The following is a 14,501-nucleotide window of genomic DNA, read 5'->3' as shown; positions in this document are numbered from 1 at the left end:
AACCGGAGTTTACAAAAACCGCAAGGACAAGGAAAGAATAGGCATCCGAGGTCCAAAACCAACGACAAAGCCTCTGCTAGGCCAGTCGCCGGTTCGCTGGTTCTCAGAGAGGCGGTTTCGCAGCCCCTGGCGCCCGCTGCCTCAGAGCCACAGGCCGCTTCCAACTCCCACATGGAGCCGAGTGGACCTCTAGAAACGCAAGGTATTGGACACTCGGAAATCATTCCCTCAGATGGGTCCGGAGCCGCTGAGCTGGCATCGGCTTCTGAGGGTGTCTTCAGACCTAAACAACTATATATTAAGCCATCTTCAGCTTCAAAGACAAAGACTAAAGCAGCTCTAAAGACAAAGAAACAAGTACAGCATTCTCCTTCTCAGACTTCCATGCCTAAAAAACAGATGCTCAAAATGGCCGAAGACCTAATTAGTTTGTTCAGGGGCTCCCATCCCCCTCCTGATAAGAGGCCTAGGCAAGAGACAGAGTATGATTCTTCTGATCAGGTTTCTATTTCCTCTGATTCCTCTTCTGAACAGGATTACTCCATGCTTCCCTATGAGGATTCTGATGCTGAAGAATCCATTCCTTCAGTCTCTACTCCTGAGGATTATTCTTTTGGGGAAACCCTGCATACCATGAGGGAACATTTCCACTGGGAGAGCCAAGACTATTCTGAATCTTAGAAAAGGCTCAGAGACTTTCTGCTACTTCCTCAGCACAGACCCCCTTGCTATTCCACCTGTTCTGGATATTGTAGATGATGTTTTTTTCAGAGTCCAGCCTGTCCCCTGACTCTTTACCCCCTGCACCTGCTAAGCCAGACAGATACTACAGGGTCCCAGATTCTCATAAATTCCTATATAAAAACCCCGCTGCTGACCCAGAAACTATATCTCAGGGTCCCAAAGGGGTTAAAGCTTCCACTGCAAAAAAACAAGTCCTCTCTGATAGGGATTCTAGGGCACTAGACAGATGGGGGAAAAAAGTCTACACTTCTGCTACCCTGGCTGTAAGGGCTCTAAAGTGTCAGTTTCATATGCTTAAATATCAGCAATATTTAATGTCACTGCTTAAACAGAAAATGTTGACAAATACTGAATGTTCAGAGAACAAGGAATTGCAAGATTTATTGCATGCAGCTGAACAAGTGGGAAAGCATACTTTGCAATGTGGTTATGATTCACCGGAGGCCTCTTGCAGGGCCGCTGTTACAGGTTCTGTTATTAGGAGGCATGTTTGGTTAAAGGAACAGAATCTGCCTGATCATGTTAAAGCAAAATTATTAGATGCACCATTACAGAATGATACTTTGTTTGGTACTAAAGCAGAAGAGGTGTTGAAAAAGATGGAGGATAAAGCAAAATCCATGCAGACAGTCAAGGATTTCTTGCAGGTACAGCCACCCAGGTTTAGCAGGAACTGGCCCTCTAAAAATTGGTCCTTTCCAGTGTCAGACAGACCACAAAGAGGCAGATACAGGCATCCCAGAGGCAGATCTCAGCCCCAAGGCTCATACAGGCCTAAACAATGGGGTGCTCCTACCTCCAAAAGCGGAGAAGACAAATCACAACCTTACAGGAAACAGTCCCAATGACTTTCCTCTACCAGATCCAAGCACTTTTCATTTGGCAGCCCCCTTAGGGGGAAAACTAGCACTTTTTTCATCAAATTGGCAAATGGTTACCCAAGACAAATGGGTCCTGAACATAGTGTCCCAAGGCTACAGGTTCCATTTTCACACCCTACCAAAGTCAAAAGGTATGCCAGACCTGCCACACAATCAATGGGCAGTGGCACAAAAACAAATTACAGCCATCATGGACATGAGGGCCATTCAGCAAGTATCACAACAAGAGCAGGGGCAAGGATTTTACTCCAGACTCTTTCTAGTACCCAGAAAGGACAAAACCTGGAGACCAATACTGGACCTGTCTATACTAAATACGTTTCTGGAAGTTCCCAAATTCAAGATGTTGACTCTACAGCAACTACTGCCCATGCTGGGCAAGAAGGCTTGGTTTGTAACTTTGGACCTAAAAGAGGCATACCTGCATGTCCCAATCAGACAATCTTGCAGAAGATACCTCAGATTCATAGCTGGCTCAATGCATTACCAATTCTCTGCACTCCTCTTTGTCTTATCTACTGCGCCCAGGGTCTTCACAAAATGCCTGGCACCAGTAATTGCATTTTGCAGACAAAAAGGAATTCAGATATATCCCTACTTGGACGACTGCCTAATTCAAGCAGAGAACAAAGACATTCTTCTGAAGCATCTGGCGTTTGTAAAAAGATTACTAATTGGCCTAGGGTACACAATAAACGAAAATAAATCAAATCTAGTGCCCTCTCAAGAGATAATATTCCTGGGTGCAAGCTTAAATACAACTGCCTAGATGGCTTATGTCAAGGCAGATAAACAAAAGCAACTGACTACTTACTTCAAGAAATTGGCAACAAAAAAACACTTATCTGCAAGGAAAATCCTGCAGGCCTTGGGTTTCATGGTATCTTGCATTCTACTAATTCCATATGCCAGACTGCATATGAGGAAGCTACAATGATATCTAAAAAGTGTTTGGACTCAGCATTGCCACAGCCTGGAGACAGTAATTGCACTCATTCCCTGCCTGCAACAGGAGTTTCGATGGTGGGCAGAAGCCTGTCACCACAACAAGGGTCTGCCATTCAGATTACCCACAGCCAGACAGACACTGACAACGGATGCATCCGATTATGCCTGGGGGGCCCATATGGCAGGAAAATGTATTCAGGGCACATGGCCTGCAAACCAGATGCATCTTCACATCAATCAAAAAGAGATGCTAGCTGTTCAAAATGCCCTGACAGCTTTCAAGGACCTGCTTCATCCAGGACAGTTACTGATAAAGACAGACAACACTACGGTCATGTGGTACATAAACAAGCAGGGAGGTACACATTCCTACCCCCACTGCAGACAAGAATGACCTTATGGGACACAGCATTGGCTTTTCAAGTTCACCTGCAAGCACAATTCCTGCCAGGAAAAACAAATACTCTGGCGGACGAACTAAGCAGAAACCTCATGGATCCCCACGAATGGAAACTGGATCCACAAGTCTTCAGCATGATAATAAGGAAATGGGGATGCCCAGACATAGATCTATTTGCCTCCCCTCACAACTGCCAATTGCAGAGATTTTGCACAAGGATTTATCACAAGTAAGCATGGAAAGTGGACGCCCTATCCTTCAGCTGGAAAAATCTAACGGTATATGCTTTTCCCCCACTGCCTCTCCTTCCCAGGGTACTCCTAAAGGTCAGACAAGAGAAGCCAAAAATGATACTGATTGCACCAGACTAGCCACGCCAGCACTGGTACCCAATCCAAAAGAGCTTGTCTCAAGGTCCAGCATGGATATTGCCTCAAACTTCTCACTTACTGACCCAACAAAACAATCACATCCTGCACAGCCAACTCAGGACCTTAAATATGGCAGCATGGCGGATAATGTAGCCATTCAGAACACTCCTTTCAAAAGCTGTTATGGATGTTATCTTGGAGGCCAGGAGGCCCAGTACCAGAAAATCTTACGCAGAAAAATGGAAGAGATTCTGTGCTTGGAACCAGGAACAGGGCAGTGACACGTGCGTACCAAATATCCCTCAGATTTTACAATACCTAACTGAGATGCTGAACAAAGGCCTTTCTTTCTCATCAATTAAGATTCATGCCTCTGCCATTTCAGCCCATTACAATACGGAACCACCTATCTTTTCTCATCCTTTAATAAGGCAGTACCTCAGAGGGGCCAAAAACATTAGACCTCCAAGGAGAGCACCAACTCCGGCCTGGGACCTCAATTATGTTTTGGAAAAACTCACACTGCCTCCTTTCCAGCCAGCATCAACAGCAGATATAAAATTCTTATCCTGGAAAACAGCTCTGCTCCTAGCAATAACCTCTGCAAGGCGAGTCTCGGAGTTACAAGCACTCATGGCTGTGGAACCTTTCATCATTTTTCATCCAGACAGGGTTTCTCCGAGGACAAACCCTACATTTATGTCTAAGGTGGTGTCCAGTGTGGCCCTTAACCAAACCATTCACTTGCCTACCTTTTATCCTAATCCACAGAACAAGGGTGAAAAAATTCTGCATTCTTTGGACATACACAGGCAGCTACGCTCCTACTTGGGCAGAACTAAAGCTTTCAGAAAGACTGAGCAACTTTTAGTATCATATGCTGCAGGATCACAAGGAAAGGCTATCTCAAAACAGACTATTTCTAAATGGATAGGCCATTGCATCCGTTTCTGCTATTTCCAACATGGCAAATCAGTGCCTAAGAGCATTAGGCCTCATTCCACCAGAGCAGCAGCCACTTCAGCAGCCTTCCTCACAGGAGTTCCAACCAAAGCTATCTTAGAGGCTGCAACTTGGAGTTCAGTGCACACCTTCACAAAGCACTACCACTTACCTCTTTACTCTAAGTCCAGAGCAGGCTTTGCCACTGCAGTTCTGCAGGGCCTCATAGCCTCTCCTAACCCTATTTAGCCCAGCCGCCCTTCCTCAGCTTTGGGATTCAACCCAAGAGTAATGACTGCAACAGTGAAACACGATGAACATAGTACAGTTGTGTACCTACCATAAATGTAGATGTTCGAGTGTATTTACTGTAGCAGTCCAGGTTACCCACCCACCATCCCCCTTTTTCTTTGCTGGGACTTATCTGCACTTCTCTATCCTATACAACCTATTTGGTGTATTTGCTTGTAGATGAAGGAAATGTTATTTTTGTGCATGCATTTTTACTGGCGTATTTTTCAGCCTACCAATTTGGGGGCACCAGACATCTGGGGCAAGAAAAACTGAAGAAAATGGTGTCGGCTGCATCTTTTATACCCCTGGCGCACTGACGTTAGGGAAGAGGTGACAGCAACCGACGCCAGACCTAGACTTTGGAATTCTGGCCGACTGAGGGTAGCCTGCCAGCAGGATAACCCAAGAGTAATGACTGCAACAGTGAATACACTCGAACATCTACATTTATGGTAGGTACACAACTGTACTTTCCTGTGTTATAGTACAATGTGTTTTTAACAACTTTACAGCTGCAAAGTCTCCCTTTCCACTTCAACAGGTGGTATGATCGAAGCTTTACAGTGATGTACAACTAGACACATTGGTGGTGGTGGAAAAGAAAGCCAATTGTCAGGCTCTGCAATGAGATATAGCTGGAGGGACTTTGAATCTGTCCTAATGTTGTTTCACAACAATATTACTTAATCCATTCTGTACTACTGAACTCTGAAAACTGTATTATTTGCATGTTACTTATCTTGCATTATTTTCAATAAAGCAAAATTCTAACAAAAAAGATACAACCACAGAGAAACAGTTCAAACAACCAACAAAAATTCAGCGAAGTGAACCAAAAACCAACAGACAAACAAACACTAGTCCAAATGTCCAAACAACTGAAAAAAAGAAAACTTCTAAATGTATATAAAAAACTTTTAGTTATGTACTCACCATAACTTCAGATGTTTGGGATCCATCTCGCCTACATTCTAACTGATGGGTTCGGAGCCGATCCCTCGGCTCCGACTCGGCACGCTTATGCCAAAGAGCGAAGTCTCTAATTGGCTGAGCTTACTATATCCCAGGATGCACCACTACCAGTCCCCCAGATCTAGTTTGTCCGCATACATGCACACACGCACGCACTGCTTATATAACATTGCCAGATGAAACAAGATAAAAAACAGTAGAACTCAAACCGTTCAATCTCTTCTGATCTCCAAGGCAGGGGGAAGGAGGGTGGGTATTAGGAATGTAGGCGAGATGGATCCCAAACATCTGAAGTTATGGTGAGTACATAACTAAAAGATGTTATGTGATCCTATCCCGCCTACATTCTAACTGATGGGACAGCGTCCCTAGCACCTGAATCCTGGGTGGCTCACTGGAAAACACTCCGGAGTACCGTGGAACCAAATGATGCTCGCCCTTTAGATGCCACATCCAATTTATAGTGGGAAATGAAAGTGTGCGGGTTGGACCAAGTAGCCGCAGCACAAATCTCGGAAATAGCGAGCTTGGAATGAAAAGCAATAGAGGTAGCCATAGCTCTGGTAGAGTGAGCTTTGATAGATGTTGTAAGTTGCTTATTTGAAGTGGAATAAGCCTGAGTTATGCAATCTCTAATCCATTTGGAAATAGTAGCTTTAGTGATGGTTTTACCCAATTTATTATCTGAAAAGGACACAAACAATTGGTCTGTTTCTCTAATTTGTTGAGTCCTATCTAGATAGAAGCGCAATTGCCTGTGGACATCCAATTTATGCAAAGTGTATTCGCTTCATTTGAAAATTTTGGAAAGAAAACTGGTAGCTCTAGGGATTGTTGGAGACAGAGACTAGAACAAACTTTTGGAACAAAAGATGGATTAGGCCTAAGTGATACTCTATCCTTGTGAAAAATCAAGTACGGTGGTTTGATAGATAGAGCTTGAAGTTCTGAAACTCTTTTGCAGAGGTAATTGCAACTAAGAAGGCAGTTTTCCAAGACAGATATTTCAACGCATGTAGCAGCCGGTTCAAAGGGGAAGATGTTAAGGCACGAAGTACCAAATCAAGATCCCACGGAGGCGCAGGATGAAAAACTGGGGTCTTAAAAGCACAGCACCTTTCATGAAAGTTTTACATAATCTGCTGCTCATCAACGGGTCTATGGATTCGTGAAATTTGGAGATAGCTGCTAGTTGGACTTTAATAGTAGAGACTGAAGATCCTTGATTAAACAAGGATGTTAAAAATTTTAAAACCTCTGGTATCGGGGCAGTAATAGGGTCTAAGCCTCTGAGTTGAGCCCAGATAGCAAACCTCTTCCACTTACTGAGATACAATTTCTTAGTGGTGGGTTTGTGGGCTGAGGATAAAATATGAATAACTTCCGGGTCTAATGAGCGATTTCTGAGTATGGTCGGAAGTGGAGGAGCCAAGCTGTTAATTTCAAAGTTCGAAGGGACTGGTGCTGTTGACCCGACTGATGAATCAGCAGGTCCGGAGATAGATCCAAAAACCAAGGACCGTCCAGAGCATATTTCTTTAGGTAGGGGAACCATACCTGACGAGGCCAGTACGGAGCAATTAGAATCATTGTGGACCCCAATTGGGAAGCTTTCTGGATGACTTTGGGGAGGAGTGGAACAGGAGGAAAGGCATAAAGTAGTCCTGTTGGCCAAGGTTGGACTAGAGCATCCGTAGCTGCCTCCCCCTGACGCGGAGTCAAGGAAAAGAACCTTTTGCACTTTGTGTTTTGTGGTGTTGCAAATAGGTCGCAGCACGGGGTCCCCCATCTCTTGAAAACCTGAGCTGCTACTGTTTCGTTCAGGGACCACTCGTGAGGAGAGAGAATCGTCCTGCTTAATCTGTCTGCCAATACATTGGATTTCCCTGGAATGTGAGTCGTTACCAGGAAGCGATTGGTAGCTACTGCCCATTCCCACACCCTCATGGCCTCTCTGCAAAGGGGGTAAGATCTGGTCCCTCCTTGTTTGTTTAGATACCAGACCACGGACATGTTGTCTGTGTGGATGGCAATAACGCCTTGAGGGAGAAACTTGTGGAGGGCTTGTAGGGACAGAAGTACAGCCCTCATTTCCAACACATTGATATGGAGAAAGGTTTCGTCTGGAAGCCAAGAACCCTGAACTAACCTGCCCAGACAATGCCCCCCCCACCCCGTATGGGAGGCATCCGTTGTCAAGGTGGCCACCGGAGGGGGCATAACGAAAGGTCTTCCCTGATTCAGATTGGATAGCTGAAGCCACCAGCAGAGGTCCCGTTTGCACGTTTCTGTAATCAGTATAAGATGATTGAGGGGGAGATCCTGAAAAGACCATTGTGTCGATAACAGCCACTGAAGAATCCTCATGTGCAATCTTGCCAGTGGAACTAGGAGAACCGTGGCAGACATTGAACCTAAAAGTTGCAGGACCAACCTGGCTGGGGCTTTGGATCTTGGAAGCAGGGCTCGGACTTGACCTTGTAATGTTAGAATCCTTTCGGTAGGAAGGAAGACGCGCATCAATTTTGAGTCTATCTCTGCTCCTATGAATCTTATGTGCTGAGAGGGCAGCAAGACAGACTTTGACCAGTTGAATGTAATTCCCAGGGAAACACCCAGGGAGATGGTGGCTTGTAGGTTGTCTAGTAGTAGATGCCTGGTGGTGGCAGTCAGGAGCCAGTCGTCCAGATAGGGAAACACTTGGAATCCGAGACTCCTCAGGTGAGCAGTCACTACTGCCAAACACTTGGTGAACACCCTGGGGGCTGTGGTGAGACCAAAGGGCAGTGCACAAAATTGGAAATGACTGTCTCCCAGGCTGAAGCGCAGATACCTCCTGGACGCCTGATGTATCGGTATGTGATAATAGGCGTCCTTGAGATCTATGGAGCACATCCAAACATCCTTCTCCAACAATGGAAGGATGGATTGTAAAGTGACCATTCGGAATTTGGACTTCATGACAGACTGGTTTAGTGTGCTGAGATCCAAAATGGGTCTCAGGTCCCCTGTCTTTTTTGGCACTAAAAAGAACCTTGAGTAATTTCCGGATCCGATCTGGTCTGTGGGGACCGGTTGGATGACTCCTTTTTCTAGCAGCTTTGAAGCTTCTGCGGCTGCAATTTCCCTTTGACTGGGTGGTGGGTCCGGGATTTTTTTGGACGGAGGGGGGGAGTGTGTGAAGGGAATGGAGTAACCTCCGGCAATAATCCGAAGCACCCATCTGTCCTGAGTAATAGACTCCCAGGCTTTTAGGTGCTTGGCAAAACGGCACCCGACTGGCTCCGGAGCAGCACAGCCGGGCAATCCCTCATGAAGTGTGGGAGGCTGAAGAGCCACGAAAGGACTCGCGGTCTCCAGTGTTGCGGGGCCCTCTGCGCCTCTGGGACGGCGTCTCCCAGAAAAATTTCCCGTCCTCTGCCTCTGGAAGGGGAATCTTCCTGCTGTTGAGGAAAGAACTTCTGTGATTTGCGGAACCACATCTTCCCTCCTCTTTTAGCCTTGGGATAAGGCCGAAGGAGTGGAATAACGTGCTCCCACGGCAGATAAAGTTTTTCCCTCTTGCTCACAGCGGGTAAGAGTCTCTTTTACCTTGGCTCCAAACAAAGGGGCCCCATCAAAGGCAGCGTCGGCCAAGGAAGACTTGAAGGCCTCCAAATGACACACGGAGCCAGGCTTGTCTCCGTGAGCCACGCCTGTGCCTGCCGCTCTACCGCCCCTTCGGCCGCATATGAAATGAGCCTCATGGACGAGTTAGAAATCGAGGTAAGGATAGCCAACTGAGAGCCAACCGACTGGGCTAGCTGCTCAGGTAGGTTACCTGAGAGGGAGTCTGACAGCTCCTTGACCAGATCCCTCTGTAGTCTGGTGAAATGTGCCAAATAATTCAGGGACCTTAAAGTAAAGGCCGCTGAAGTCAGGGTGCGCTTCTGCATCGGTCCATGCTCCTAGACTCCTTATTAGGAGGATGGACGGACGTTGAAGCCTCTGCCACGTCCTGCTGTGTAGCAGATGCCACCACCATGGCATCTACGGCCATGCCTTTAGTCAAGAACTCCTTCTCGGGAGGGGCAGACAAGAATTTGTTAGGGCGAGAAGGCACTGGTTCCACAGTATCTGGATGTTCCCACGCCGACAAACCAAATCCAGGAGCTCGTCGAAGGGCGGAGACACCCAGGAGGCGGAGGGCTGAGCCCCAAAGGCCTTGAGAAGCACTGACTCATCAGCGGAGGGGGGTTTGGAAATCCAGCCGCCTCGTTGCTTAAGGATCTCTAGAATGTCTGCAAATGAGACATCATCCGAGGACGACTTTGGGGACCCCTCCGCATCATCAAGATCAGTGTCCGATGTAAGAGACTCAGGGGAGTCCACGTGCTTCCTCTTGCACGATCTCTTCCTTGGGGGCTCCTCCGAAGACAACTCCGAAGAACCCTCAGGAGGAGGGGAACCCCCAGTGGGGGTAACCTCAGGCCCTGGGGCTCCGCTGCCTAGAGACAGGGGAACTGCCAAAGACCCAGTCTCCATGCCCAGGGAAGGTGCCGGTAAAGCCGTAGAGATGGTCGAAGAAGACTTGGCCAAGGCACTCCTCATAGCTCAGAAAGCCGGACCCCCAGAATCCTGGGAGTGTCCGGTCCCCGGAGCCATGATAGCAGACGGAAGTCCCGGCGGCACCGAGGGAGGCTCGGAACCGACAGCATAGGTCCCGAAACGTCACCCCCGGGTCCGGCCGAAGAAGTCCGTTTGCTAAACTCGGACCCGAAGGCCGGGGTTGGAGTAAGGGTCGGAGCCGACCCTAGGATCTCCACTGGCTCCACCAGCACCTGCTCCGACAGAACCGAAGCGGTCGGAGGAGGTAAGGCAATAGAGTGGGCTATCGGCTCCGAAGCCAATTGGGTTGGAGCCGAAACAAACTTTTGAAAGACTGGGGACTGGAACAGTCTTTGGAGCACCCTGTCTATGTCCGAATCTGACATCCTCGATGACCTAGAGGAGACTGAACGGGTTCGAGTAGGCCTCTCCAACGGCCCCAAGGGACTAGGGGACCGGCTCCGAGGTGACTCGATAACTATCGGCGCCAAAGGAATGCACACACCAGTTTCCATCGGTGCCGAGGAGGACTTCGGCGCCGAGGAGGAAGTGTCTGAGCGGACAACCTTCATCGGCTCCGAGATCAGTGGAGCCGATGAAGGTGACCCGCCTCTCGATGCCCCAGCCATCGGCTCCGAAGCCAGGGGGGTCGAGACTGGAGGCATCGAGGCAGACCGTTCGCCCTCGGCTCCAAGTCCTTGGAGCCAAGGAGAAGACTGCCTATGTCTTTTGGCGGTCGGGTCCGACGGACTGGTCGGAGCCGGCCCTTTCTTTTTAGCAGGAGAAGGAGAGGACGCTAATGCTTCTTCAAAGGAGGGTTTTATAAGGCCTTTCAAAATAAGTTTATTTTTCCTCTCTTGGAGGACCCTCGAGGAAAAAGTGTGACACACGCTGCAGGACTCCTGCAAATGTTTAGCGCCCAAACAATATACACACAGAGAGTGGTCATCCGTGATAGACATTTTAAAACTGCACTTAGTGCACTTCTTAAAGCCCGAAGGCCTAGGAGTCTGAGACATTATAACAACAATTCAGTAACTCTCTCACAGAAAAAACCAACACTATCCTGTATTGTCTTTCTGAACTGACTGACACTACAAAGGTTAGCTTACAGTAGCCGATTAAGGTTGACAATCCGGTAACAACAGAGATAATAACTCAAGGGGATCCTAAAACCCCTAAGGATTGAGAGGGGTTGACTGACAGGGGAAGGCCCTACAGATGAAGGGGGCCTGAGGTCAGAACAAACACCCAATCACACACAAATTTTCCTCAAAAAAAATCTCCAGTCACACACAAAAGAACAGAGTAGCTGTTAAAACAGCTTTTTATTATAGAAATAGCAAATTTCTGACAGAAAAAAGTTAGTTAAACACTACTTAGCTCAGCCAGCTCGAGACCACGTCTTTGCTAGTTAGCGGCAAACGAGATCTGGGGGACTGGTAGTGGTGCATCCTGGGATATAGTAAGCTCAGCCAATTAGAGACTTCGCTCTTTGGCATAAGCGTGCCGAGTCGGAGCCGAGGGATCGGCTCCGAACCCATCAGTTAGAATGTAGGCGAGATAGGATCACATAACATCACATTTTAATATGCAAGTACTTTCATTCTGTACAAAATTCACTCAGAACTTCATCAGACAATAAAAGTTCATACCTTCCACATTATATCTAAATATTTAAGCATGCATTAATTGTCCAATCAAAAAAAAGTTTAGAACAACACCCTCACTTTGATTGGTCAGCCATGGAAGTACACTTCCTTTAACACTTTAAATGAAACACTTACATCTGAACCTTATATAACAACAAATTAAACCTCAATCAACAATTACTTTGACATGCTTAAACTTATTCTTCTTCAAAAAGAAAATTTTAAATTCACATTATAATTAAGGCCCGGAGCACGATTTGCTCTCAGCCTAATCTGCCAAAGTGTTTCTCGGCACTCTAGCAGGTTTTCAACATCATCACAAAAATCACCTTTAACTACGCTATCAAGTACACAAAACATAAACTTTTTAAAATGTTTGCACATTAAACTGTGCTTTGCTAATGAATTGTTAGTGTCCTTAAAATGAATAGCCCTTAAATGTTCACATATTCTTCTTTTTAATTGTCGGCTTGTCTTCCCTATGTAGTATGCTATGTAGGATTGACAATTCACAATGTAAACAACGTGGTGAATCACAACAATCACAACTACATCTAGCGTTCGCCCAAATGTTAAGATCTAAATTTGGCAAAAAAAAGTTACTAGTGTTTGAAATTAACCGGCATTGGTTACAATTCCCACAACAGTAAGTCTCAAAAACGAAACTACTCACAGTGTCCTGAGACATTTTCTTCTCTAAAATAGATATGAGATTATTCACTTTCTATTCACTTTCTTATAAGTGAATAGAGGTCTTGACCCAACACAATTAACCAAATCAGGATTTCCCATAATGATTTTCCAACTTTCATTAATAATATTTTTGATGACAAACATATCGTTTATAATGGGAGTAGGGAAAGCTAAACTGTAAGAATGGTGATTGGTCTGTGCTACTTCCTCCTTCTGATCCAAGACCAACAACTGGTGAAGACCACAATTACTCAAGATTGGCCGAACTTTCCCCTTTCTAAGCAATAACACCTCAGCATCAATACCATTCAGCCAATCAGGACTATAGTCTCTTGCAACAAAGAAATCCAGTAAAGTCTCCCTTTCTTTTAGATAGATTTCATCTTTACTGGTTAACCTACTTAAAAGGATGAACTGAGCCTTGACAACTCCCTTTTTGACATGCTTTGGATGTAAACTCTGTTTGTAGAGATATTGGTTCACAAAAGATTGCTTCCTAAAAATACTGCTAACTAAACAATGATTCATTGTGCCGAAACTAATAGCAATGTCTGGAAAGTTGACATTATTATCAAAAATCACTCTTATTATACTTTAAAAAATTAGTACACTAGTTCAATGAATCCAACAACATAAAAAACCCATGATAAGGACCACTCCACACAGAAACAGATCGCTATGTAACGTCTGTAAAATAAAATCAGCCCCCAACCCTTCAACCTATTCAGACACCAACCCCAGACCATCAACTACTCCTAACCCTGTCATTATTATCCCCTTACTCAACAAAATGTCATACAAACCCCATTCTTATTTCAGCCCATATCCACTGACACCATTAAGAAACTGCTACAAAAACTAAAACCTTGCTCTTGGTCATAACTAAATTGGCAAAAGCAGGGGCAACTCTAGCTCCTATCGCAACTCCAGATAGTGGTTTGTAATATTTTCCAAAAAAGCTGAAATATTCGATTTCCAAAACCAAATGTAATAACTGACAAATGGTGCTGACCAACCATATGTCAAACTCACTAAACTGAAGCAAGTAATCCCTCGCCATATCTATCCCCTCATCTTGAACTACGCAGGTATAAAGAGACACCACATCAAGAGTGGCAAAATTCACATCACCTTGTTAAACATCAAGTTCATTCAGAAGTCCAAGAAGATGCCACAAGCCTCTTAAATAAACTTCTGACTTCTGGACAAGGGGAGTTAATAAATTCCAAATAAACAGAAAATAGTTTCTATTTTAGACCCACCAGATGACACTGTGGGTCTGAACAGGGGATTACTAATGTTTTTGTGCAATTTCAAGCTTATTCCCTTAGAGCAAACTCCCAGCAACTAAGACTACACACACTATAAAATCAGTTAGGAACTCAACTAATTTTTGCCAGCATAAATTCAACAATCTCCTACAGGAAATAGACTGGACACCCCTTAAACTACCCCTTAATGATGCTGTACTATACTTTAATAACACCTTCCTTCACATACTTAACACACTAGCTCCCATTCATATGAAAAGAATCAAAAAGAACTCAGTACCATGGCTCTCTAAGGAATGTAAACACCTGATGAAGCAAAGGGACCTAGCCTGGTCAACCTGGAAACAAAACAAAATCATGTTAATTTCAAAACACTACGTAACAAAGTGACAAAACTAATCAACAGAGATAACAAGACATATTATTCCCAGCTTCAACTCCAGCATAAAATCAACCCCAGTAAATTTTGGCACTCTATATCTTCTCTCCTTAACCCTGGAAGAAATGAAGAGCATACCCTATCACCTGATACCCCCCCCCCCATCACAAATAGCAGAAAACTTTAACAAGCACTTCATAAAATCAATTTCAGACCTACTAAACCCCTATTGCTGGACCTCCCCAACCCTTCAACCTATTCAGACACCATCCCCAGACCATCAACTACTCCTAGCCCTGTCATTATTATCCCCCTACTCAACAAAATGTCATACAAACCCCATTCTCACTTCAGCCCATAGCCATTG

General features: G+C 45.4%; 1 protein-coding gene across 1 annotated transcript in view; it reads right to left on the bottom strand.

The window, feature by feature from the left end:
• Window positions 1-14,501, bottom strand: part of SLC35C2 (solute carrier family 35 member C2) — a 412,193-nt gene that overhangs the window by 232,755 nt on the left and 164,937 nt on the right. The gene's annotated exons all lie outside the window — the stretch shown is intronic.

Source organism: Protopterus annectens, chromosome 12.part0, assembly GCF_019279795.1.
Source record: "Protopterus annectens isolate FY-2018-M chromosome 12.part0, PAN1.0, whole genome shotgun sequence".
Classification (NCBI taxonomy): Eukaryota; Metazoa; Chordata; order Ceratodontiformes; family Protopteridae; genus Protopterus; species Protopterus annectens.
Note: the sequence above shows the minus strand (reverse complement) of the source record. Positions and strands in the feature narration are given on the sequence as shown.